This window comes from Drosophila nasuta, chromosome 2L, assembly GCF_023558535.2.
Source record: "Drosophila nasuta strain 15112-1781.00 chromosome 2L, ASM2355853v1, whole genome shotgun sequence".
Lineage (NCBI taxonomy): Eukaryota > Metazoa > Arthropoda > Insecta > Diptera > Drosophilidae > Drosophila > Drosophila nasuta.
Window position 1 is genome coordinate 26,270,578 of NC_083455.1, and position 26,351 is coordinate 26,296,928.

General features: G+C 37.6%; 1 protein-coding gene and 1 long non-coding RNA gene across 3 annotated transcripts in view; one reads left to right on the top strand and one right to left on the bottom strand.

The window, feature by feature from the left end:
- Positions 1 to 21,346, bottom strand: part of LOC132791589 (uncharacterized) — a 58,928-nt gene extending 37,582 nt beyond the window's left edge. For both annotated transcript variants that reach the window (XM_060800576.1, XM_060800582.1), the window contains exon 1: positions 21,328 to 21,346. The gene's annotated coding sequence lies outside the window, so the exon portion shown is untranslated. The remainder of the gene's footprint in view (positions 1 to 21,327) is intronic.
- On the top strand, positions 11,155 to 12,050 carry LOC132798907 (uncharacterized). Its single transcript, XR_009633996.1, has 3 exons — positions 11,155 to 11,277; positions 11,340 to 11,533; positions 11,590 to 12,050. It is a non-coding gene; the product is annotated as an uncharacterized LOC132798907 (long non-coding RNA).
- Positions 21,347 to 26,351: the final 5,005 nt, after the last annotated feature.

Consider the following 26,351-nt stretch of genomic DNA (forward strand, 5'->3'; position numbering starts at 1 on the left):
TCTCTCTCTCTCTCTCTCTCTCTCTCTCTCTCTCTCTCTCTTTTGCTCACTTTTCTTTCTTGCTCTTTATTTTTGTATATGACATAGCACTCGTCGTTTTGCCAGCCTCAAAGTTTAATTTAAGGGCTTTCACATACGCTCGCGGCTGAATGGCGAATGTCGACTGCTCTCTTAACTGTTGCGGTTTCTCGCTGTCCCCTCGATTTCTCTGTCACTTCTTTGTAGTGTTCCCTTTGCGATTTAATGCCAAACACGGCAAAGAATGCGCCAAATAAAATAACTAACTAGCAAATCGAGTTTAATTTAATAAAACTGCATTTAAATTCACTATTTCGTTAGCAGCTTCAACACTCATTTAGAGCAAAAACACAAGGGGTTTCGTATGTGTTTGGTTAAAAGTTTTTTAATTTGCCCTTCAAAGTAACAAACGGAAAATTCGGTAAGTCTTATACAAAACATAATAAAATAATCTTATTGTTATCAATTAGAAATAAAAAACAAAAATCAACTTGCATTTACTAAATTATATTCAATTTTAAATTTCAAAACAAAAGTTAAGTCAGCTGATTTGATTTTGTTTTTTATTTGTAAATGGGATCAATAAGATTATTTTGTTATGTTTTGCACAAGAATTGGTTAATAAATATTCAAAGAATGAACATTTACATTTGCGTTCTTTCACTTTACTAATAACTTTCATATATGAGACCAAAGTCAACACTTGCAAACATGTATTCAGATTTATATAAACAACTTTTGACTGCCTCAAAATTGGGATTATTTCACTTTTATCTTAACACCAAACTAAAATTTATCTTGCTGCCAAAAGCATTATCTTGAATATGCGCCGCTTTAAGCGAGAATCTTTTCACGCCTTTGCAACCCTGATTTTTTGCAGTGTTTCCACCTGCTGCTGCTGCTTCTTCTTCTTTCTACTGCTGGTGCCCGCTGCAGCTTTGTGGATGCGTCAAAGCTGACGCTGCGGCTGATGCCGTGAATGTGGATGTGTGGCTATATGTGTGTCTGTGTGTGTGTGTGTGGCTGCTGCTGATGCTGACCGCCGGCAAAGTTTTTGGCCGCGATTCAGCCATTAAAAAGGCCGTAAAAGGGCTGACGGAATGGTCCGAAACGGGGAAACGTGAAGCGCGAAACGTGTGGAAGGAGCTCATAAACTTTGTTTTTGCCTTTTTTTTTGTGTGAGAGGCGCGCCCAAAGCTGGCGTCTAAACTTTTTCAATTCGCCGCAGCAACACCTACAAAGCAACACACACACACACTTACACACACTCACACACACGCACACTTAGGGTCGTAAGAAAGTTTTTGGTGCTAGTCAGTCGTCAGTCAATGGCTTGGCTTGGCTTGGCTTCTCTCTTGCCTTTTCGACTTGACTTGAGGGCGGGAGTCGTCTTTTTATGGCCACATTTTGGGGGGGAGGTAGACAACGCCAAGTCTCGTAAATAATTTTTAAGTGCAGCTTATTTTTCTCATCTATTTTCATTTTTTTTTCGTTTTTACGTTTTGGTTTTCTTGTTGTTGCTGTTTTATTTTCGCTTTGTTTTGCAAAATGAAATTGTTTCGCTGCCGCTTTCGACGTCGACGTCGCCGATGAAACTTGTCGGAGCAACGAAAATTTAATTTGTTTCTATATAAATATTGTGAAAGCGAATTTTAATCGCCCTGCTTGACTTTTTCCTCCTTGCGCGCGACGCAAACATTCTTTGAAATTGAAAACAATTTCCTTGGCACTTTTCCCATGGCTTCGGCTTCAGCTGCTGTCGATGGCGATGTCGATGTCGATGTCGATGCCCAAGACCAAGAGTTGGCAAAATGGGTTATTAGTTTTCCATGTTTTCTTGTTTTTTTTTTTTTTTTTTTGAGAGAGAGAGCGGAAATTGGGTTTTAAAAATCCATTTGTATCAAAACACAGAGCGAGCGCACTTCCTGTCTGCTGATTTCCACTCTCTTCACGAATTTTGCACTCAGCTGAGAGTCTCCAAGTAACTGCAGCAATTAAATGAATCCTACTTTTTTGTCGGAGCAATGCTGTTGACTTGTCCCAAATTGTCGTCTAATTAGTGCCAGTTCCAGTTTTCAGTTTTCAGATTTCAACTTGGAATCAGTTTCTCACTCACAGCTTCCAACTGGCTTCCAAATCTGCTGCAGGAAAATCAACATAATTGCTTCAAGGATTTCTTCCCCCAGTAAATTTCGCCAGCAATTTTATTTGAAAATTCTGCCAGCGTGCAAGCATTTCGTGTAGTTGAATTCTTATTATACCCGCTACCCATAGGGGTAGAAGGGTAGTATAACTTTCTGTGCCTGCAGGAAAAGTATATACACAAATATATTCAGACTGTCTGTCTGTCCGTCCGTATGAACTCCTATATCTCAGAGACTATAAGAGATAGACATACAATTTATTCGTCAGCATTTAAAATTATTGCCACGCCTACTTTTACCCCAGAAACGCATACTTGCTAAGAGTTTTTGACTGACAATCAGGTATATTCTGCTCTCTATGGTATATTTTAAATGTATAACTATGCCAATATACCAAATATAGTGTATGGTATATTCTGCATTCTATGGTATATTTTGAATGTAGTATATCAATATACCAAAAATTGCAATTGGTATATTTTGCACTTATGGTATATTTTGAATGTAGTATAATATCAATATACCAAATATAGCATTCGGTATATTTTGCCCTCGGTGGTATATTTTGAATGTAGTACTATGTCAATATACCAAATACCAAATGCATATCGTATGGTTTATTCTGCACTATATGGTATATTTTGAATGTAGTATTATCAATATACCAAACATAGCATTTGGTATATTTTGTACTTATGGTATATTTTAAATGTAGTACTTTATAAATATACCAACTATAGCATTTAGTATATAATTAGTATTTTTGTGGTATGTGAATATGGTATATTTTAAAATATTTAATAAAAATAGGTAGCGGGTATCTCACAGTTGAGCATACTCGACTGTTACTTTCTTACATGTTTCATATATTGTTGTTGCCAGTCGATGTTGTTGTTGCTGCTGCTGCTCGGCAATTGCATTTTTGGCTCATTGCGTTTGGCTGCGGATTGCAGACGCGTCTTTCGCCATGCGCCTGGCACATCTGCTATTTACTTCCCCCCCCTCCTAGCTTACCTAACTCTCTCTCTCTCTCTCCCTCTCTTTCTCTCTGATAGTTGGCAGTCTGCAGTCTTGGTTGCTGGTTGCCACACGACTGCAATCGATATCAAGATACACTTACAAAATTAACTATCGTCAACATACGTGCTTGGTAAATGCAATTACTTGACGATTGACAAGACCGAGGACGTCGACGAAGCAGACATCGCTAAAGTCACACACACTGACACACACACACTCGTGTAGTAAGGATGCGCTCACAAGGTCGTGTGGCTTTTAACTTGATCCTTGTGCCAGCTGAATGCTTGGCAATTGCATTAAGTTCTGCAATGTCGTCTAATGAATGAAACAACAAGCATCATCATACTATATAGATATTAAGTATATCAGATAGCAGACGGAGAGAGAACACAACTGTTGCTCTAAGCCACAGCTAATGAGCTGAAGAATTCAATTATCATATTCAATTGACGCGACTTTGCGTTGTAAGCTGCTAAAATTGCAATCGGAATTTAAGCATTAGCTTCCATTCAACAATTGAGTTGTCAGACATCGCATTATAGCCTATCGATTTCCAAGTTAATGGATTGCTCTGACCACTTTACTTTGACTCTTGGTCTAAAAAAAAAAATAAATAAATAAATAAATGAGAAACAAACACGAAATATGTTCGAGTGGCAAAGCTTTGACATAAATTCGCATCAGGTTGACGAAGGTCGCAGAGCACTTTTGGGTAAAAGTGAGAAATCATGGCAAGAGCTAACCTTCCTCTCTCTCTCTCTGCCACAAAACGTGGCATAATATGCTCTGTGCTCTGTGATGAATCGCTAGCTAATATATCACACAGATTCTGCGTGCAACCCAAAAGCAAGCTGCTTACAAAGGCAAACTCTCATCTTCCTTTTCCTTTTCCTTCTCTTCTGCAACTTGTCATGCATCAAATGCGAAGCACTTGAAGTTTGCCTTGTAAATAAAGGCAAGAGCGAAGCGGCTTTATTTCGATGTTTCTATGTTTCTTCTTTTCAGTTGCTTCTTCTCCACGTTGCATTATGCACAATGTGCAGCCAAGTGGGCGTGGCAGCTCACATGCCACTCAGCAACAGTGTCTCGTTTGTGCATACAGAAATTAAGCTTTCAATGCATTTGCTGCAGACTCTAACTTGAGTGCGTGTATAAAGATGCAGCTTCTAATTAATTATGAAAAGTGCGAGAACAAACAAACATACAGAGAGTAAAATGCTACAAAAAGAAGAAAGAAACAAAAAAAAACTAGAAAACTCACTAAATTTTCACAACACTTTCGGCAAAAAGCTAAACACGCACACACTCACACAGACACACACGCACTTGGAGAGAAAAGCTGAGCGAAGAGCTCAAAGCAAATTGCTTCAGTCAATTTAATTAAATTTGTTTGTTGAGCGCCAACGAAGCGCGTCTCGATAGCAGACCGAACAACGCCAAACGCTTGAGGCAGCTTTAGCTACCAACTAACATACTTCACCCCTGCCCCCTAACCGCTCTCCCCTTCCCTCCCATGCCCCATCTAATGGCAATCGAAATCCCTATTCCAAATCCAATGTAAGCCAAAAGCGGCTAAAATGCCACGCGCATCGATACAAAAGGATGCGTTTATCACAATTCTATTAACGCAGCACAGCTCACTCAGTCAGTCAGAAAGAGAGGGGGATAGAAGAGTGAGTGAGAAGAAGGCATAGGAAAAAGTGTGTGTGTGTGCCTCATCTCGTTGTGTATCCTGCTTTGTGTTGTGCGGCAGCTCGCGGGCGTTTTTCTCAACCGCTTTTCATGTTTGCCGTGGAAATTTGCCAGCAGCGAAAACAACAACAACAACAACTCAGAGAACAACTAGAGGAACAAACGAACGACTTGTGCTGTCAGCATGCGTGCAAATAGAGAGAAAAAGCCATAGAAAAAGCGCAGACTTCAAGTTGTCGAAGATTAAATACTCTAACAGACAACTCAAGTGCTCAAGTAGACAGCGAAATGCTTGCAAAAGAAAACTGTGAAGCAGACTTTAAATGCAGAAAAAGTGGTAGCAAAAATTTAAGACATTATTTAAAGAATGTCTATTAAAAGAGGAAAACTACTAAGTAAACTTTAAATGGAGAAAAAATTTAAATAGATTACAAAGAATAGAATAGAATTAGAATAGAAATAGAAATAGAATAGAATAGAATAGAATAGAAATAGAATATAAATAGAATTGAAATAGAATTGAAATAGAATAGAAATAGAATAGAAATAGCATAAAAATATAATAGAAATAGATTAGAAATAGAATAGAAATAGAATAGAAATAGAATAGAAATAGAATAGAAATAGAATAGAAATAGAATAGAAATATAATAGAAATAGAATAGAATAGAATAAGAATAGAAATAGAATAGAAATAGAATACAAATAGAATAGAAATAGAATAGAACTAGAATAGAAATATAATAGAATTAGAATAGGAATAGAATAGAAATAGAATAGAAATATAATAGAATTAGAATAGGAATAGAATAGAAATAGAATAGAAATAGAATAGAAATAGAATATAAATAAAATAGAAATAGAATAGAAATAGAATAGAAATAGAATAGAAATAGAATAGAAATAGAATAGAAATAGAATAGAAATAGAATAGAAATAGAATAGAAATAGAATAGAAATAGAATAGAAATAGAATAGAATAGAATTAGAATAGAAATAGAATACAAATAGAATAGAAATAGAATAGAAATAGAATAGAAATAGAATAGAAATAGAATAGAAATAGAATAGAAATAGAATAGAAATAGAATAGAAATAGAATAGAAAAAGAATAGAAATAGAATAGAAATAGCATAAAAATATAATAGAAATAGATTAGAAATAGATTAGAAATAGAATAGAAATTGAATAGATAAAGAATAGAAATAGAAAAGAAATATAATAGAAATAGAATAGAAATGGAAAAGAAATAAAATTTAATAAAATTTTAAAATTATATATTCAAAAGAAATAAAGAAAAACAGCAAACTAAACTAGGAAGAATTTAAGACAGAATTTAAAGAAAGTGTATAGAATTAGATAGAAAAATCGACAACTTTTTGAAGTGTAATTAAATTGCTTGTAAGCAATGAAACAACTCAAATCGAAGCATTCTTTAGAAGCTTTATGCATTCGCATTGAATGTAAAGCAAACGCATTCACAAGCAAATAACATTTCCAAACATTCATTTGATGTTGCTGCAAATGTATTTAAACAATTCAATTTGTCGCATTCGTTTCATTTAGAGTATCAATTTTTAAATGTCGTGAGATTATCAAATGAAAATCCCCTTAAATAATTAAATATGCCAACGAGAGTATCGACAACTAGGACAATAATGTGATAACATAATCCAAAAAGCGAGCCTCAATTAAAACGCGCTCAACAAGTGTTGGCGCCGTGGCAAAAACTGAATTTGCAACTAATCCAGGCCTAAGCCTAATTACATTTTGTGCGCGCGCACTCATCTTTATCATTTTTTCGAGGGGGGACATGTCCTGCATCTCTCTGATTAAATCGTCCATAGAAATATTAAGCCAGTCATCAGCGGGGGCGACAGCGAAGGGAGAGAGTGGAGAGTGGATGGTTGCATAAATAATTGCCGTGTGGCATGCCATTTATTTGTTTAAATGACAAATAAAACGCAGCAATCATTTTTATAAACATTTTGCCGCCCTACTATTGTTATTATTGTTGCTGTTGTTATGCTTGTCTGGTTGCCTTTGGCAAATACGCGGCGTATGCGCAATTTATTTACAAGCATTTTTGTGTTGTTTGTATGTGTGTGTGTGTGCGTGTGTGTTTGCCTGCTGTTGGTTTTTATGCCTGGTTAGGATTGCCAGTGCAATTGCTTAAACATTTATGCAGCCAGCGTTTGTGTGTGCGACTTTGCTTACAACAACAAACAACAATCCCAGCGAGCATTTGCCTATCCAATTTGATTCCCACACAGGTGGGAACAGAACAAAACAGAAAAGGCAAGAGGGAAGAGGGAACGAGGCTCATGTTTAATGATGAACAAATGTTTGAACTGCTGATGGTGATTTCATATTTTCAAAATCAGCCAATGAAACAATGTGAAACGTTGGCGAAAGTGGTCAAAAGGGTAATTCAGACATTCAAATCTCTTGGTAGAGTAAATGTCCGTAAAAAATATTATATACTCTTCAATTGATTAAAATAATTCTTATGACATATTAAATTAAAGAAATTGTGAGTAAAACAAAATAAAAAAGTTAAGCCAAAGATTAGCGAATAAGTCACAAAGATTAATTAATAGCAAATAACAATAATAATTAAATAATCAGTTAATACATTTAAAAGATAAGCATTTGCGAAAGTGTTCAAAAGAGAACACGAAATTCTTTTAATAGTGCAAATATTGAAACCTACATAAAGTATTATCTTTTGCTGATAAAAAAAACTATTATCATATACGAAAAGTAAATAAATTTTTAGTATGACCGAGTGAACAAATAAACCAAAACATTAACGAATAAGTCACAAAGAATATCTAACAAATAAATCACCTTTCAGAAAGCAATACTTTGAAAAGCAAAGCACAGTAAAATAGCAGTATTCGAACTGTAGATTCAAATCCTTATTGTCTGCTACTTTCCTTTAGCTTGTGTCCTTAATCACTTGGGTGCTAATACTATTAGCATATTAATGTCTAGCAGCTTTCGCTCTAAACTGGACGACAGCTTCTACAACCTTTAGAAGCTAACTTGACGAGTGTTGTGCCACTTTTGTTGGCAATTTCTGCTGGGCAGCCGCAAATGGCAATGTTTATTAGCCATAATGATGCTGCGGCCCCGTCAACAAAAGGACAACAACAAGGAAAATATGTTGCCAGCTCCTTTTGCTTCTTTCCCGTCTCTGTCTCTCTTTCTACTCTGACTTCTTCGTCTGGCTGCCAACAACTTTGAATAAACTACAAGTTTTGTGTGCCACACGGGGCAAATAGCAAAAAATGGAGGAAAAAAAAGAAGGAAACAAGGAGAAGGCAGCAGACAGAGCAAAGGTATCGCATCCTGGTTTCAGTTTTCATCCTGTCGTTCTCTTTCTCGTTCTCGTTGATGTCGCGTCGACAATTTTACTTGGCTATTTATAACTGTCGCGATGTTGTTTCCCCCTCCGCCCCGGTTAACATCTACATTCTGTTGTGTGGTAGCTGCAGCACGTTAGCAGCTGGCCAAGGAACAAGCAACCTGTTCGTCCTTGTCTGGTCACCAATCACTCGTCGAGTCGCTCACAAATTGCGGTAATTTCTTGTTGTCGCCATCAGGCAGAAGTCGGACACAAGCTGCAAGTTGGGCAGCCGCTGAATTATAACCAAAGTGGCTAATTTGTCACACTGAGAGCCAAGCAAAGGAGACAGCAATAGACCAAGAGAAACAGAGAAAGAGAGAAGTCAGGACAATGGCTTTACAATCGCTCTCAAGCTTCAGCTTCACATAATTCGATCATCCGTTCAATTGCTTATGATGATATTCCCTTCTTCTTCTTTTTCTGTTGGCCAAGATGATTTCCTTGATATATTCTTGATATCGTTGGCAAATATTTTTGCCTTGCAGCACACAACGCAAAGGACACTCACTCACACACACACACCACGCTCAACATTCAACGTCCATTTGGCTCTTTATTGCTGTTTTATGAACCAAATACACAACTTTCCAGCAAAATGCAAAATTTGTGTCTGCTGCTTGCTTTGCGCTCCTTCACAATGGTCAATTGTGAACGAATCTCCCATCAGCTCAGACTGTGCTCTTGGCCTCCAGTTGTTGCTGAAGATATTCAGCTTCAAGCAAAATTATTCGCATAGCAAGCAAAGAAAATCTATTGAATAGTCTCGTGTCTTTCCTCCGCTTTTTCCCCCCGGCTGCTGCTCATCTCTGTCTAGGCTTTCCCTCCTCCTCCTCCTCCTCCCCCGCCTCAGTCTCCTTCGTTTCTATGCAAATGCCTGCTTGGCAATTGGATTTGCGTATTCGGATAAACATTTCAATTGGCCGCACGCTTCATTACCCTCAACCCGGTTTATAGTACTGTTTCCGCCCACCTCTCTCTCCCCCCTCCCACTCAATGTTGGGCAACTTTTTCAATCTGGCAGAAATGGCAAATGGATAACAGAAAACGAAACGCAACGCAACGAAAACTGTTGAAAATTAATTTCGCAACAAATTCACAAAAATGCAACCTGCAATTGTTATGCTACTTTTGCAGTTCTCTTTCTCTCTCTTTCTCTTTCCGTCTCTCCCCCCTCAGTTGCCTTTGGGCTTGCATTGCAATTCTGCAATTCAGATCCAACATCAGTTACTAAATTATGCAAATTAAAATATGTACACATAATTACATATGTAAATCGCATTAATTTTACAACTCGACTAGCAACTCGCTCCCAAAGTCGATATCAATTTGCGGTTAACATATCACAGAATAACTCTTTTTTACGGTTTTATTTTGTTGTGCATCCAACTGTTTGAATTATTGTTTAATTCCCTCTAATTAAGCTCAACTTCACGACTATGAAAACACTCTACAAATTAGGTTAATTTCCTCAAAATTGTAAAGTAATTTATCTTTAGATTTTCACTGCATTTGTATGCAGCATAAACTTCATTTTCTTGGTAAATGAATCTCAATGAAAGCGCATCTGGTAGTCTACTTGTAATTTTCACATCATTATTTTCGCTGCTGGGCAAACACGAAATGACCACAAAATGATTTTTATAGCCGAGTTAATTGAGGTCCGCAGCGCGGTTTTCATTTGATTAAGTTTAATAATTGCAAACGGCGCGAACAATGCACAAATATTTACAAGTTTACATAAGAACGACAACACTATTACATTATTTAGCTTTAAACATGAATTTTTTTTAACGACAGCATAAAAAGAACATATCAAACAAGAGTGAGAACTTCGGAAGAGTTATTTAACGAGTGGACAGTGGACATCTAGTGACAAATATCTAGCGACAACTATCAATACATAAAAATTACTTAGTTCGTCATCCATTTAAGTCTTATCTATTTATATATTTTTAACAAACGCAATTCTTTAACGAGTAAATGGTTTAACTGTCTAGCTACAAATTCCAAACCTACTTCATCCTATTGCATACAAACAGTTCCCTAACAAGTGGACAATCCATCTGCCTTATGACAAGATTCCATACATAAAATCGAATTCTGAATTGTTGAAATCTATTTAATTAAAATATATTTCCATACTTTCATAATTATTTTCCCTCTTACTTCAATATATTAACAGTTCCTTCGATTGATTTAATTTCTACAAAAAGCTGAACAAGTTGGCAGCGCTTCTCTACTTAAATTTTAAGTTCCTAAAGTACATACACTTTTTTATTTCTGTCCATTAGTTGCAGCTATCTAAGTCAATTGAATTATTTAACAAGACGACAGTCCATCTGCCTAATGATACATAAAAGTGAATTAATTCTGATTTTTAAAATATATATAATACAATTTTAATTCATTACTTTCATGATTATTTTCTCGTTTACTTGTCAATACTAAAAGTGCATATGATTGGACTACACTGTAAGCAGTTTTCTTCATGAACTTTAAGTTTCTTAAGGCCTTACTGCTTTTTTCTGTCCATTAAATGCATCTCTGACATTTACTTTCCACTTCTTGGTTCTGCCACATCTATTAACAACATAGTAACATCTATTTAACAAGTGGACATTTCATTTCCCTTTGAGTTTATCAATTTTGATGTACATAAAATTATCTATTATGACAAATATAATTCTTTACTTTTATAATTATTTTCTCATTTACTTCACAATTCAAGGAGTTACTATGCTTGGGATACTCTCTAAACAGTTCAACAAGTTGGCAGTCCATCTTCATAATGACAAGTTTCGACATATAAAATAAACGAATTTTACTTTATTGAAAACAACTATCTTACTACAAATATTATATAATTCTTTACTTTCACAATTATTTTCTTATGTACTTGAGAATACTAAGAATGACTATGATTGGACTACTCTGCAAACAGTTCAACAAGTTGGCAGCCCTTCTCTACTTCAACTTTAAGTTCCTCAAGCAGTAACTGTTTTTTATTTCTGTCCATTAAGTGCAGCTCTCTAACATTTACTTTCCATTTCCAGGTTCTGCCACATCTAATAAACTTGTGTTCGGACTGCGTAGAAAGTGCAACGAGTTGGCAGCCCCGCTCCCATATGCCAGAATACGGACATGATTAATTGTTTGCTTTTTTTTGTAGCTTTTATAGCTTTGCATATTTCACTCTTGCTTTCTGCCTCGCCCGCCTCACCTCGCTGCCTGCTGTTGTCCATCTTTTGTACTGATATATTAGTTTCAGTTGTGCTGCCTCCGCTCAACTATTTTCTTTTGCAGGTTTCCCTCACTTTTAAAATAACTCTTTTTTTTTGTTGTGTTGTAAAACGAAACGCAATGCAACTGAAATCATGCAAAAGAGCAACAGCAACAGCAACAACAATAGCAATAGCAAGAACAACAACGACAACAGCAGCCAGCTTTGGCCGCATGCTGCGGTGAGCCGCACACATCAACAGCCAGCCAACAGGCAGCTGGGAAAGCAGAGAGAGAGATAGAGGGAGAGAGCGACGCAGGGAGTCAGTCCGCCATGGCCAGGCAAAACAGCAACAATAATAACAAACGAAACAACAATAAAAATGGTTGACCAGGCGAAAGTTATTTACTGCAAATCGGCGAAGTGAAGCGCAGATCGCAGCTGACGACGCAACGCAACACAACGAGGGGTAAGAAGAGGAAGAAGGGGCAGCAACTGGCAACATTTGCCCCAATTTCCTGGCTGGCTTTAAATATGCTTCAAAGTGCCAAAATGTTCAATTAAAATTGCGAAATTAATTTAAAACTAACTGCTAAAAGCCAGGTAAACTTTCGCAGCAGACTCTTTCCTCTCTCTCCCTCTCTTTCGTCCTCTCCTTTTCGCCCACTTGAGTCGAATTGAGGCCACGGTGCAAATTACAAGGCACCTCTCACAGAGCCTTGCAGCTGCATTCGGGAATTTCGATTCAAATTTCCGTTTTCGATATCAGAAACTTCAATTCCCTTTCCGCTTGTCGTCCGCTTGACTGCCAGTCACAGCAATTGTCCGAACTATTTTTCCACCAGCAGCTTTAAATTATAATTGAAACAATAGTTTTTGAAAAAGAATAGTAAACCAAATAAAATGCAGAGCTGAGAAGTTTTGGTCTGCAATTGGCAAACGAAGTGGGCCAAATAGCCAACAGCATCAATTGTTGAGCCTTTGCTGTTATTGGGGATTCAGTCTGTAGTCAAGAACGCGAGAGGGAAAAAATCAGAGCCCTAAAAGCACCGAGAAACGAGTAGCGAATTGAATAAACAGCGAGAATGAGAGAACAAGTTAGAAAGAACAAATATTATTAAATACGTCATGAGCAACGAGATAATGAAAGTAGCGAGTAACGAGAAGAAAAAGGCAACGAGTAATGAAACAATGAAAGCAGCGAGTAACGAAAGGAGACTAACTGAAAAGTAATCTTCGTACACTTAATATTAAAAGTAGAAATGTTATTAAAAGTATTATAGTTAACGGCTTAAAACTAGTAACGAGAGAGATGCAAAGGGAACTGACTAAGTGTATTAGCACTTAAACAGGGGTAACGAAACAAGAGAGATAGAGAGAGAGAGATAGAAAAATCTATCAGCGAGTTGAAGGTAACAAAACTAGAAAAGGTTCTAAGAAAGCCAATCCAGAATGAAAATACCTTCAGTCGCAAAAAATCCATGTAACGAGTAACGAGTTCGACTACCTATTTAAATTAGCGTGTAGCGAATTACAAACTTAACGAGACCGTAGCTTTTAGCGAGTAGAAGTAAACGAGCAAAAAAAAAAGAAATAAGCACTGGTCAAAAGCCGCAGTTAACAGTGCTCGTAACAAACGAGTTCCACCTCAAATCTCTGACAATGTAAAATCCCACGCACGTAGCAATAGTCATGCAATAGATTCAATAACAACAACAACAACAAACCAAATAGGAATAGAAATAGAAATGGGAATGTGAATGCGAATCGAAATGGGAATCGGAATTGATTTGTATGTGAGTTTGTATTGTGATCAGTTGATACCCTCAAATTGGCCAGACAATTGAGTTCGCTTTTGACCACACTCGCATTCGAACTCACAATTGACTGAATGACTGAGTGAGTGAGCGAGTAAGTGAACTGAGGTAGAGCGAAGAGCTCATGTGCTTATCTGACCCCACATTAACTGCTTCAAATGCCGGAATGATTCAATGGGGAGTAAACTCTTAACCTCTTTACGAGTCCATTAGCTGCTGTTTATGTCGACGACAGTTCAGTTCAGTTGAGTCCAGTTTAGTTGTTCACTTGCAGTTGAATCAACTAAATCGAGAGTCCAGGCTCAAAGGCAATCCTTTCTAGCAATGCATTGTGCTAAGAGTTCTCTCTTTCTCTCTTTCTCTGTCGCTCTGTTCTCTATTCTTCATGCGATTCGCATGCAATTATAAAGCATACTCGGAGACTCGTAATCGCACTCGTACCTTGCTTGCTTCCCAGCAGCGTATCTTTCGCTTATCTTTGCCACTCAACTCGCAACTCGTGCTACGTGCTGTGGCAGCAACAGCAGCGACCACCACAACGACGACGACGACGACGACGACGACGTTGCAAAGTAGGCAACAATAAATTATTTCATTGCTGACCACAAACAGTTGAATGTTGTTTTCGTGCTCCTCCTTCTCTTTCTCAGTTGCTGCTGCTCACGTCTGCCATTAAACTCGGCGTAAAAATAGCTTGAAATATGTAATTTTCCGGTTCAATTACAACGCCACATCAGCAGCAGCAGCAGTGGCAGCAGCAGCAGTGGCAACGTTGGGCATCCACATCCGCAACATCACCAGCAACAACAGCAGACCAAGATCCATGTACGCTGATAGCAACTGGACACCGCGCGCGCTTTTGCGATATGCGATTCGGATAGCACTCAGTAATTTGTAGTAAATCTCTGGAGCACGTGAAAGCCATTGACTGCTGCTCCACAGAGAGAAAGAGGGGAGGAGACTCTGGAGGGGACTTTGAATGCTCCGCTGTGGCCTCAAAACATGCTCTGACTGCGTGCCGCATTTTAATAAGTCGACGGCTAAAACGGCTCAATCGAAAACATTTCGGGTTTTAACATTTAAATTTGATTGAGTAAAGAGGAAAGGAAACCAAATTTAAATTGTGTAAACAATTGAATTGAAGGCAGTTGATTGAGTAATGCGGAAGAGCAGCAAACTTAAATTGTGTAAACAATTGAATTGAAGGCAGTTGAAAAACTGTCCAAGTAAATTGCCAGTCAAATTGAATTTTTATAATTAAATTTCTCAATTAAGTTCGAAATATGTCTGAATTGAATGAAAAGTCAATTATCCAATAAAATTATAAGTGAAAATATAAATGACTATAACTGTCAATATCTTGAAGTAAGAGAATTCAATGAATTAATGATGATAAGTATAAGTTGTATAATAAAAATTATGAAATAAATTAATGATGAGTACTTGCAAACATAACAAACTGCAGTTTCCATTAAAAACTGTAAATAACGCAGCCTTGAAGTAATAAAATTCATATGAATAATTATGAAAAAAAAAATGTAATTAGGCTAACTTTGAACAGAAAAGTTAAATAAAAAATATATCAATGAAAAAGACATCAAGTAATAAAACTCATTTGAATTGTGATAACAATTAAAATTGACAACTGATAAAAAAAGACTACACAAAGTCACCCACTCAAAAGTTCTACCATAAAGTCTGAGTAACTATCCGACATAGTCAAAGACTCCCCCAACTCAGCTGCCAGGATAATCTAATGTTAATGTTGACATAGGAAATGTATAAGGACAAGCAGGATACAGCCTCTAGGAATACTTTTGCCAACTGTTTGTATTGCGATAGGTAAGCAAAGACATTTCATTTGGTTTGGAGGAACCAAGAGTTGATTTGCATACGGCTTAAGATCAACAAGAAGCCTAAGAAGAAAGGAGACAGAGAGAACGCAGAGAAGTAAACGTGAAAAAGATTACAAATGCTTCAAGGCAGAGTCGAGTAGGAGAAAAAGGCAAAAGAAAGCAAATCGATGCTGCAAAAAAGGATAGAAGAAGGAAAGGGAGTTGAGTGCTAAGCAACTTGACTGCAAAAATGCCAGCAAGTAAATTTTAAACATCGCACGTGGCCATAAAAACCATGAGCCAAGCCAAAGAGTCTAACGAATGTGCCAGGAGCAGCCAGGAGCAGAACCAGGACGAGAACGGAGGAAGGAAGCAGCGTGTGTGTGTGGGGAAACTGCATTTTAGCGCCATATTTTATACACACTTAAAGTCACACACAGAGAAAACGGCGGAAAATAAACGGGATGCAAGCACGAAGTTGGGGTGAAGAAGAAGGAGGAGGAGACGAGGCCTGGAAAATGCTGAAAACGCTGCAGTCGCCGCAGTGTCAAAGCAAGAAAGGCAAGCGGCAATGCGGGTAAAGATAAACGCGACGCAGAGACAACCAGAGAGCGAGAAGGGAGATCGAAAAACAAAAGGTCAAAAAGTTTGCAGAAAAGCGAGTGAAAAAGTGAGTGAAAATGGGTTAAGCAAATGCCAAGAGCACAACAAAAGAAGCCGCACAAATAAAATGCAGGCCAGCTTCAGTTTCAGCTTCAACTTCAACGCCAATGCCACGCCCACACATCAGACAAATACGCGGACTGCGTACAACGGTGCGTATAATGAATATTAATAAATGCGCCACTGAATTAATTAATGACACGCAGCATTTTCAATTAGCAACAAGACGCAACAAGCAAAACGACGTCCAGCAGACAGCGAACAAGACGTTTAACAAGGCCACACAAATAAGTTGCCCGAGGGGGCAACAGCTGTAGATGGGAGGTGGAGGGGGAGGGGGACGAGGGCAACACCGTGGTTTGCCTAATTAAAATTTAATTAATTAACAATGCGATGGGCGCAAATGGCCAATGGAAAAGTGTCGAAATTCGGCAAATAGCCGCCATCTGTTTTGTCGACAAAAGATTTTCCATTTTCGAAACATCAAGATGGATTTTCGTTTCATTGGTGGCAAGTGGCAAGATGGGCACGTGCCGCAGCATGCCACACAACACATGGCTCAAAAATTCTATTGATTTCATTTTCTTCGTCGCTTTGTCGTAATTGTTGCTTCAATATGCCACATCATTTTCGGCTCATTAATCACTTGACCATTTTCATTAGCCACGACCAAAGTTTCTTGGCTCTCTCTAATTACATTTCGATGCTGGCCCCAAAAATAAAATAAAAAGATGAAAGCCAAATGAAAATATTTTATAGATTTTCGGCCCACAACAAACAACACGGCCATAAATACCATCGCATTGACCACATTTTCTTTCTTCTGTGTTCTACACTCTCTCTTTCATAATGTGAATTTAGGAAATTAACAAAATACTCATTTCAATTCATTTGATTCACTGAATCGCAAGTAATTGAAAATCAATTGCCAAAGTGAATCGACATGGCATCAACACCTATTTTGAGTTGATGAATTCCATTTTTAGAAATCAACTCTATCCTTCAGAATAGTCAACTGAACTGTGATTGCCAACAAACTTATTGCCAATTTATATTTACTATCTAGAATTACTTTTTCTATAGTTGCGATTGAATAGCTTGGTTTGATATTGCTGCAAATTTGATGAGCAAGTTTTATTCGCATCAACTGAGTTAAAGCTAGCATTAAAAGACGTATGAAAACTGAAATTTTGTGAGTGAAATTCGATTCAGCTGTAACAAACTTATTTTGTGCTTCAATCTGTGGAAATCCAATATTGAATTTAAACTAATTTATACTCTTTCCATAATAAACAAGTAAGAAAGCTATATTCGGGTGTGCTCGACTGTGAGTTACCCGTTACTTATTTTGAATAATAGTAAAGCAGTACGGTAGTATTCCTAAAATATACCACAAAAATACTAAAAATATACCAGTACATATACTTGGCATATTTATGTACAACAACATTTAAAATATACCATATCAGTGAGGTATTATTCATGAAAAATATACCAAATCAATATACCGCAAAAATACCGAACATATACCGACGGCTGTATTTGGTATATTAATATAGTACTACAATTAAATATACTATATACCAACGTAACTAAGACCACAAAAATACTAAAAATATACCAGTACATACATAAACTTGGTATATTTATGTAGAACAACATTTAAAATATACTATAGTAAATCAGTACGGTACGCTTCTTAAAATATACCGAAAATAAACCCCAAATACTGAAAACATACCAAAAACTATATTGGTATAGTACTTCATTCGATATGCCATAGTTATTGAGTGCGGAATAATACCCTAAAATATATCAAATCAATATACCACAAAAATATACCAAATGCTAAATTTGGTATATTGATAAAGTACTACATTTAAAATATACAGTAGAGTACAAAATATACCAGATGGACAGCCAAAGCAACTAAAGCCCGTACACAAAACTATTTCTTAAATAGTTTAAATACCCTTCTACCCTTATGGGATCCGGGTATAAATATAAAGTGTTTCATAATACAACTCTTCAACTGTTTTATTGTCAACTCTGAGCCCACTTATAAACTCAGCTAAGCTTTCCAATTGCAATTCCTTTTGCATAACATATCTTGCATATTGCATAAAATCCTTTTTGTCGCTCAAAAAATAACTTCGACGAGCTTGGGAGAAAAACTTGTCGCATGCTTTTGGACAATAAACCAATTGGTTGTGTAAACAGATTGATTGTCTATGAATGATCTGTGAGAGCGGAGCGTTAAAGGCAAAGGGCATTTCGTCGATTGCGCAACTAAATTCCAATCAAACTCGAAAGTCAACTCAATATTTTGGCAACAATTTGTGTGAAGCGAAGCGCACAATGTTGGCCGCAAATGTTGCAACTTGCATGTCAAGCTGTCCGGCAGAGTAGAGGAGGAAGGAGGGAGGAGCCAGAGACAGAGGCGAGGAGTGTATCCATTGGCAGCACGTTCGGCACGTTGCTGGCCATTTGGCACATTTGACGACAGTGACAATTATCGATCAGAGGCACGCACAATGCCGCTTAAATGGGGCAGAGGCGCAACGCAACGCAACACAGCGAAGCGGAGCGCATCGCATCCTTGGCCTCATTTGCATAAATGACGGGCATGCAACGCAGCCTCCCTTTCCGATGTTCCCCTCGCTTCCACTCTTTCGAATGGGCACAAAAAGTACCTCACACAGAGCAGAGCAGAGAGAGAGAGTAGCATGCTCGTCATTTTGTGCGTCGCCGTTGTTGCAACTATTGTTGCAATAATAGCCCTTAAACATTTACGGCCTGCGCCATGCAATCAAAGGGATTTTGTTGCATGTCCTTGTTGTTGCAAGTGCTTACTTTGCGGCTTTAGTTAAGCGACTTTAAGCTGCTTAAAGGAGACCAAAGCAGAGCAACAGAGAGTGGACGCCAGCTAAATCGAATGGGCGGGCCTGGGGGCGGGAGGCGTGGACAAATCAAAGCTGCTAAATGAAATGTCTTCATTAAATTAAACTGGCGACGAAAATGAAAATGAAAATGACAAAAAACGAACGAAATGCTTTGAGCCATGTTTTATGGGCCAAGGCAAAAGAAATATGCGGCGATAAAGTGTAATAGAGGAGAGAGAGGGGAAGCAGCTGCAATGCCACAGTCAAGAGAACTTCCTCCCCTTCTCCTTCCCTTCCCTTCCCTTCGCACTTGCCACTGAGACTCGAGGCCAGTAATTGCCGAGTGTTTTATTGCCAAATTTTAGAGCTTCTAAGTCTACGTCTAACGTCGAACATTTGTCAGGGCCGAGGCGCCAACAGGGCTGTCTCTTTGCCCCACCCATCTCCCTCCCCCTCCCATCTCTTCACGCTTTCTGTCTCGCCTGCAATCTCTTCGCATTTCGCCCATAAATTTTGGCACTTGACTTTTCGCGTGGAATTCATTAGTTTTTCTCTGGCTCTGACTCTGACTCTGAGTCGAAGTCATTGCAGAGGGCAAATTAAATTACATTTAATTGCTTGGCTCATAACTTGGCAAGCAAAAGGGACAGAGAGTCCCTTAAGATTGCAGCCTGCCACTGATAATGCTGCCATATGTTGTTGGCCTCGGGCACAGTTCACTTATTTGTCATCATTAGACAAATGTCCAGAACTTGCATTCCTCGACGAGTGGCACAAACTGAATCTCGTTGCAAGCTTGCTTCTGACAGCTGCAGCTTATATTTTTGTGAATTCAAGAGAGAGAACTGCAAGCGATAGCTAATATAAATGCATGTAATACATTTTGGGCAGCAAACACTCAAGTCACAGTTTGCAGCCACAGGCTGAGGCACAGTTTGAAGTGCGACACCAGAAGACCAAAAGTGGCAGCTGCAGGCGTCAGTTACTTCAAGTGTCTTTCTCTTGTATTGCCAAGTGTGAGTTGGCTAAGCTTTTCTCTCTATCTTCTTCATTAAATATGCCCGAGTTGAGGCATTATTAACCAAAGTAATGCTGCAGGCATTATTTTATACCCCCCAAACTGAAGAGAGAGATATTAAAATGCATTTCGAAGACAAGCCACTTAATCATCGTCTTGGCAATTGCCACTTCTCTTCTCTTCACTCGAGTTGAGTGCTGCTTCTTAAGCATTGTTCTTGAACTTGCTCTTGACGCAAACACTTGGCCAAAAAACCGAATGAACTTGCTCCACAAACATTTCATGCAATTCATAAAAATTAATTAAGAACTAGCTGTGAGCTGTGGCTTTGCTGTCAAACACTTGACCACGCGCCAAGTGAGAGCCAACACACAGCTTGAGACGTCTTCTGTCCTCTTCGACTACAAGTTATTGCCAGTGTTATTGTCTTCTTGTTATTTCAGACTATTGACCAGTTTGCACTCAAGTTGTTTGCGCCCTCCAAGAGAGAAAGAGAGTCTCCTCTTCGGTTGTCAACAACTTGTACATTATTTCATCTAGATTTTTGTGTCCGCTGTGTCTTTAGTTTGTTCAAGTTGTTATTTCAATTTTTCATTCGCACTCGCTACTCGAGTCCCAGCTGATGTTTGACCGCAGTCCGAAGACAACAGCATCCCTTCATTCCCCTTTTCGGGTACGTTGCGGTTGCCTGAGGTTCCGGACTCGCAACGTTGCGGTGATAAATTTGCAGCTTTTACTCTTGCAGCACCAGCAGCAGCAGCAACTGCTTCGGCTGTGGCAAGTTTGCAGCATAAATCGCCGTCAAGTGTATTTAAATTCGCATTTGGACAGTTTTCAATTGAGTTTCGCGGTTGCTGCGGTTCTTCTCGGTTCCCTACTTCGACTCGCCCCGAAAAGTATGCAACACTAATTATAAGTTGGCAACCAAAGCAAAGCTAAAACTCCGAGAGCTCGGAGACCGAAGCCTGAAGCCTCAAGAGCCCATTACCATCAAGCACGCCAGATTAGACAATTTCGGCATGTTTGATTAAACAGCACTTATCAAGGACTCTACTGCGAAGCCTATAGCACGCTAATCTCCTCGCTCTTAAGCACTATCCACAAATGCAATCGTTCGACCAAAAGTCAAAGATGCCTATATCTATGGCAAAATATATGGAACTGAAATGGGGTTTTTGCTTTGCTCTGTGGTGCCAAAAGTCGCGAGTCGAGTCAAGTTGAGTTGAGTTGAGTTTCGAGTTTTTGCTGCTAATGAAATAAAGATGCCCGCTGTATCATCGACTTGAAATTAGGATGGAGGCAGACGAGGGAAAAAGGGGTGTGGCAGGGCCGAGCGAATGTTGCGCAGGATTCATTTCAAAAGTTTGCTAATGGTTTTAAGCGTAATGAAGCCGGAAATTAGTAAACATTTTGCACAGTGTCTCCAGCTGCAACAAACATTCAATTCAATCGGCTTTCTAAACAAACTTTCTGTAAAGCATTTCAAGAGCAGAGATAAGAGCTACCTATACGATTTTTTTTTAGAAAGTGAAATGTATGTTATGCGACTAAATGTGATGTTTCGAATCATTGAAGTGGAAGATCAAATCAAAGTATGTAGACTTACCATTTGTATGCAGCATTTGTGTGAGCACTGAAATATAAAGGAGAAAAGTTTTATTATTATCAGAAATATCATAAACAATATAACAAGTAAGAAAGCCACAATCCTGTCTACTCGACTGTAATATAACCGCCACCTATTATGAATAAAACCAAAACAGTGCGGTATAAAATTTTAAAATATAGCTAATTAATATTTCGCAAAAATACTATAAATATACCGAATGATATCGATGAATTTTAAAGTTTACCAAAACTGATATATCGAAAAATACTAAAAATACACTCATTGATATATTATTATACAGAATTAAAATACCACAAAATACCAAAAATATACTGAATATACGCAAAATGATAAAAATATACCAAATGCTGAATTTGGTATATTGATATAGTATTTCCTGGAGGCATAAAGTTATAATAGTCTATAAAAATATTATAAATTTTGTACTCTTCTGACTAACTCATGCTGATTCACAAATGTAATAGAAACGCTTCGTTGCAATAGATTTAACATCCTTTGCTGTCGCTAAACTCAATTTAGAGTAGACAACAAAAATAGAAGCAATATTTATTGGCTCTAATTAAACACAATCGACACTTTTTAGCCATATTGAACCACTGTGCAAGCAGCTCGTCAGCCTCAGTTCTGCCTTGCCCTTAGCTGCTCTTTGCGTTGTGGAAAGCTGTTGTTGATTTCGTTGTTGTTGTTTGTGTTGTTGTGCTATTTAAAGGGTAAGCCATCATCAAGCAAAGTGTAGAAGAGCTCTTCCCTCCGCTATCCCTCCCTCTCACTCTCTTTCTGCCTACCACTCTGGCTGGCTTCTGACTGAGGTCTCATTGTCTAAGCGAAGCTTTTGTTAGTTAATTCATTTGAAGTTTGCAACTAAAAGTTTTAATGTTGCCGCTTTGAATTTGGCTAAAATGGATAATTATTTTAACAAATTGTGCAAAATGCTTAACAAAAACTTGGCAACATCCTTCGGCGTTGCGTCTGCCAGGCGTCTAAGACGCTGCGGTTGCTTCACCTTGCCTTCGCTGTTGGCTTGTCTGAGGTGTAGGCTCTGCTCTTCTCTGCTCTGCTCTCTCTCTCACTCTCTCTGAAGTTCAACTGTTGAGCAAACCAACCGAGCTATGCCACGACTCATAACTCAAAACTCAACACAGCCGCAGGAACTTTGAAGATGCTGCTGCAGTCGCCCACACCGCAACAGCAACATCAACAGCGAGCAACACCGCAGACGCTTAACTGCTTTGCCGCGCCTTCAGCCCACATTTTAATTAGTCGCATTTGTTGCAAAGCATCCAATTTAATGCACTTGAAATCATTTTCGCAAAGTTTCCGACAACAATCGTGACTGCCAATTTCTGAGCTGAGTGAGAGGGAGAAGGAGCAAGAGAGAGAGGGAAAGTATAGGAGAGGGAGGCACATTTAAAATCCGAACTGCAAATGAAATAATTGCCAAACGTTTTAAGCATGCAAAGCGACAAAATTTGACAGAGCAACAAGTGAATTCCAACAAACGAAAACGCCAAAACTCAAATCATTTAGAAAACAGTCCAACAAAATGTAAACTTGCATTAAGGAATTATTGAACAGGGTGTTAAACTTAAAGAAAGAAACAACTAAAGTTGGCGGATTTAAGGTGAAAGTAACGAAGAACAACACTTCAATTCCAGCAAACGGAAACGCCAAAAATGTAACAAATTACAAAACATAAAAAAAAAACTTAAATGTGCATTAATTAATGTTAATAATTGATATTAAACTTTAAGAAAGTAACAGTCAAAGTTGGCGGTTTTAAGGTCAAACTAAAAAAGTCACAATTCCACCATACGAAAACGCCAAATGCATCAGTTTCAAAAGTAGTAGATTAAAGCAGAAATTCGCTTTACTTATTATTGACCAATGTTTTAAACTTAAAGGAATAAACAACTCAAGTTGACAGTTCAAAGTTGAAAACGAAAAAGCAACAATTTTTGAAAAAGCATTTATACAATTCCAGCAAATAAAAACGCCAAAATTGCAAGAAACTAAATAAACCAAAAAAAAATAAACAGTTCAAGTTTGCGAATTCGCAGCGAAAGTGTTTTGTGGCCTGCGCGCCACAAAAATACTTGAGCGGAAATCATTAAAAAGTATCTAAGATCAGAGTGAGTCATAAATATACAAGTTAAACAGCATTTAGCATTGGCGAAATGGTCGAGAAAGTATTTTGCGAGTACACAATTTCTAAATGCTTGGCAAAAAGGGGCAAGGAGAAGGCGAAAGAAACGGAGGAGGAGTTTGAAAATCAACGACGAACGAGTGCGTCATTTGTTGCTCTGTGTTGGCTACGTGCATCGCATGGCGATTGTCGAAAATTTCTGGCAATGGGCGCAACTTTTAACACAATTTATAAACGCAACACAATTTATAGAATTTTTGAATTAAATGCAAAGTATACGACTATAGAGAATTGTGTTGCCTGCCTCTCTCACTCTTCGCTGCTATTTGCTTGCATAAAAGTTGGGGCAACTCCTCCACACACACACACACACACACATACACAGCTCGAAGCCTGATGCCGGAAAGCAAACAGCAGCCGCTTCTGGCTTGTGGCAATTACCGAGGACCACAGCAGAAAGGCCACTGCAGAAAGTTGCCCCGAAAAAGTCGGCAACTCTGATGCGAATTTAGTAGTCGAACCTAAGCTCACAACATTTTAAATACGAGCACGTTGAGAGGGGGAGAAGAGAGGAGCGAGCATTACGTGTATTTTATATTTTCAGCTATTTTAAAGCTTTTGGGGATCTACATATTTAATTGATAACAATTTACAATCGCATTTACATAATTGAATAATTTGCGAGTCGAGCATTAAGCGATTTTCATTTCACATTCCCTTTCCCAATACCCTAACGAAAGGGTATTGCAAATTTAGGGAGATGTTTGCCAAGCAACTGAATTAATTACAATTGCTTAGCTTAGATTATATTATTATTCCACTAACAAATTAAATCTATTTCAGCCACGACTGAATTTTTATTAGTTTAATTTCAGTGTATTTCAAACTCTTCATACTTCAACTCCTCTCTCATATTTTTCTATTAATTGCAATTTTATCGCACTTGCAGCTTAATTAGTGGAGTTTTTTTTTGCAAAATGCGTAGAAAATATCAATTACAATCAAATTAGAATTATAATTTCATATTATGCAATATTTGCACACGAATCAAATCATTTACTCATGCACGAACAAATTAAATTCGTGTCAAAAACCAATTTTCAATTCAACTTTGTGTCAATAATATTCACAAGTGTTTAATAAATTCACTTTACTATTAAATTCACTTAATTTAATTTCAAGTAAATTCGTAAATTGTCTTTAAGAAATCTGCATTGTTGTCGCTGCAAATGTGCTGCCTTAATTTCGCCTGCTCGAGATTAATTTTTGTGCCGTGCTGTTAACAACATTTGCGTTTTGAGTTCTCTTTTTTTTTGTTTTTTGGTGCCGTTCTTTGTGCACTTTTTTGTGCGGCTTTTGCATATTTATGCAATTAAAATTGCAAATATGCTGTAACACAGCCCAACACCTTCCTCTTTCCTTTCCCCTTTTCCATTTGCCGCCACGTTTTCACAACACGCCAAAAAGAGGCCTCAAATCACGCTACACACGAGGCGTATGCGCAATTTTCACTCATTTTATTTGTGTTCTGTGAACGTTCTGTCGGTAAACATTGCAAAAGTGTATTTAAAAATCATTTTAAAATTCCCAACCTCTTTTTCTCTAAGTATTGTCGCTGTCCATCGTCAAGTGATTAATCCCTTAAGCACTTTGCTAGTCCATCACAATTATTTCTGCGAGCTATCAACACAGCAAAAAATTTGTTAAAGATTACTATACATAAATTAGTGGTTGGATTTTTAACTCCTCAGATATTTGTGAGATATTATATTTATAATTACATATATATCCACTTGCACATTCTGTAGTATTTACAAATCAATCTTTCCATCAGATAAAAATTATAGAAGGTATTAAGGAAATTCTTTAGTATAGGGAAAAGCGCCTATTTACTACGGGTCTTAATTCCTTTTGTCAGACAATCTAGTATATTTGGCAATAGTTGGTATATTTTGAAGGTGATGCTGAGTACTATATTTGGAATATTTTGCCCGCTGTGGTATATTTTTAATTAAGTAATGTATCAATATACCAAATTTTGCCTTTGATATATTTTTAGTATTTTTGCGGAATGTTAATTTGGTATATTTTAAAATTAATACCGCGTTGTTTTGCTTTTATTCTTACTTTTGTCTGACAATCTAGTATATTTTGCACTATATATTTTGAAGGTGATACAATATACTACACTTGGTATATTTTGCCCTCTGTCGTATAATTTAAATTAAGTAATATACCAATATAACAAATGTAGCTTTAGTTATTTTTGCGGAATATTTATTTGGTATAGTTTAAAATTAATACCGTGCTATTTTGCTTTTTTCACAATGGGTCGCTTACTTACTTTTTTATTTATATGTACAATTTTTGAATTTACTTATTAATTAGTCAATTAATTTAATTTCTCAATTCAGTTCTTTACTTTATTTTACTTTATTTTTATTATTTCTGGACTATTTGAACTCATTACTTTAAGAGTCCTCTTTTTTCTACTATACTTTTATTAATTTTGAAGAAGTTCTCTCAAAATAAATAATACAAATGATTTAGCTTGGATTCCCTAAAAATAATACATCTTAATCCATTTTGTCCACACATTCCAAATCTCTTACAAATCGCTCTCTAATTTGCCTAAAAATCTCTCTCCTCCTCCTCATTCATCACATCTCTCAACTATCCTCAATAGTTCTTCCTTCGGATCCGCCCAAGCATTCTTATAGATTAGCAAATTATGCAGTTTAGGATGCAATCAGATAAAGATAAGAGGGAATGCGATCTCTCAAGGAGCTCGACAGTTTTCGAATTGGATGCGTGCTGTGACAATTGCATGATTGTGTTTGCCACAACACGTTGCAAG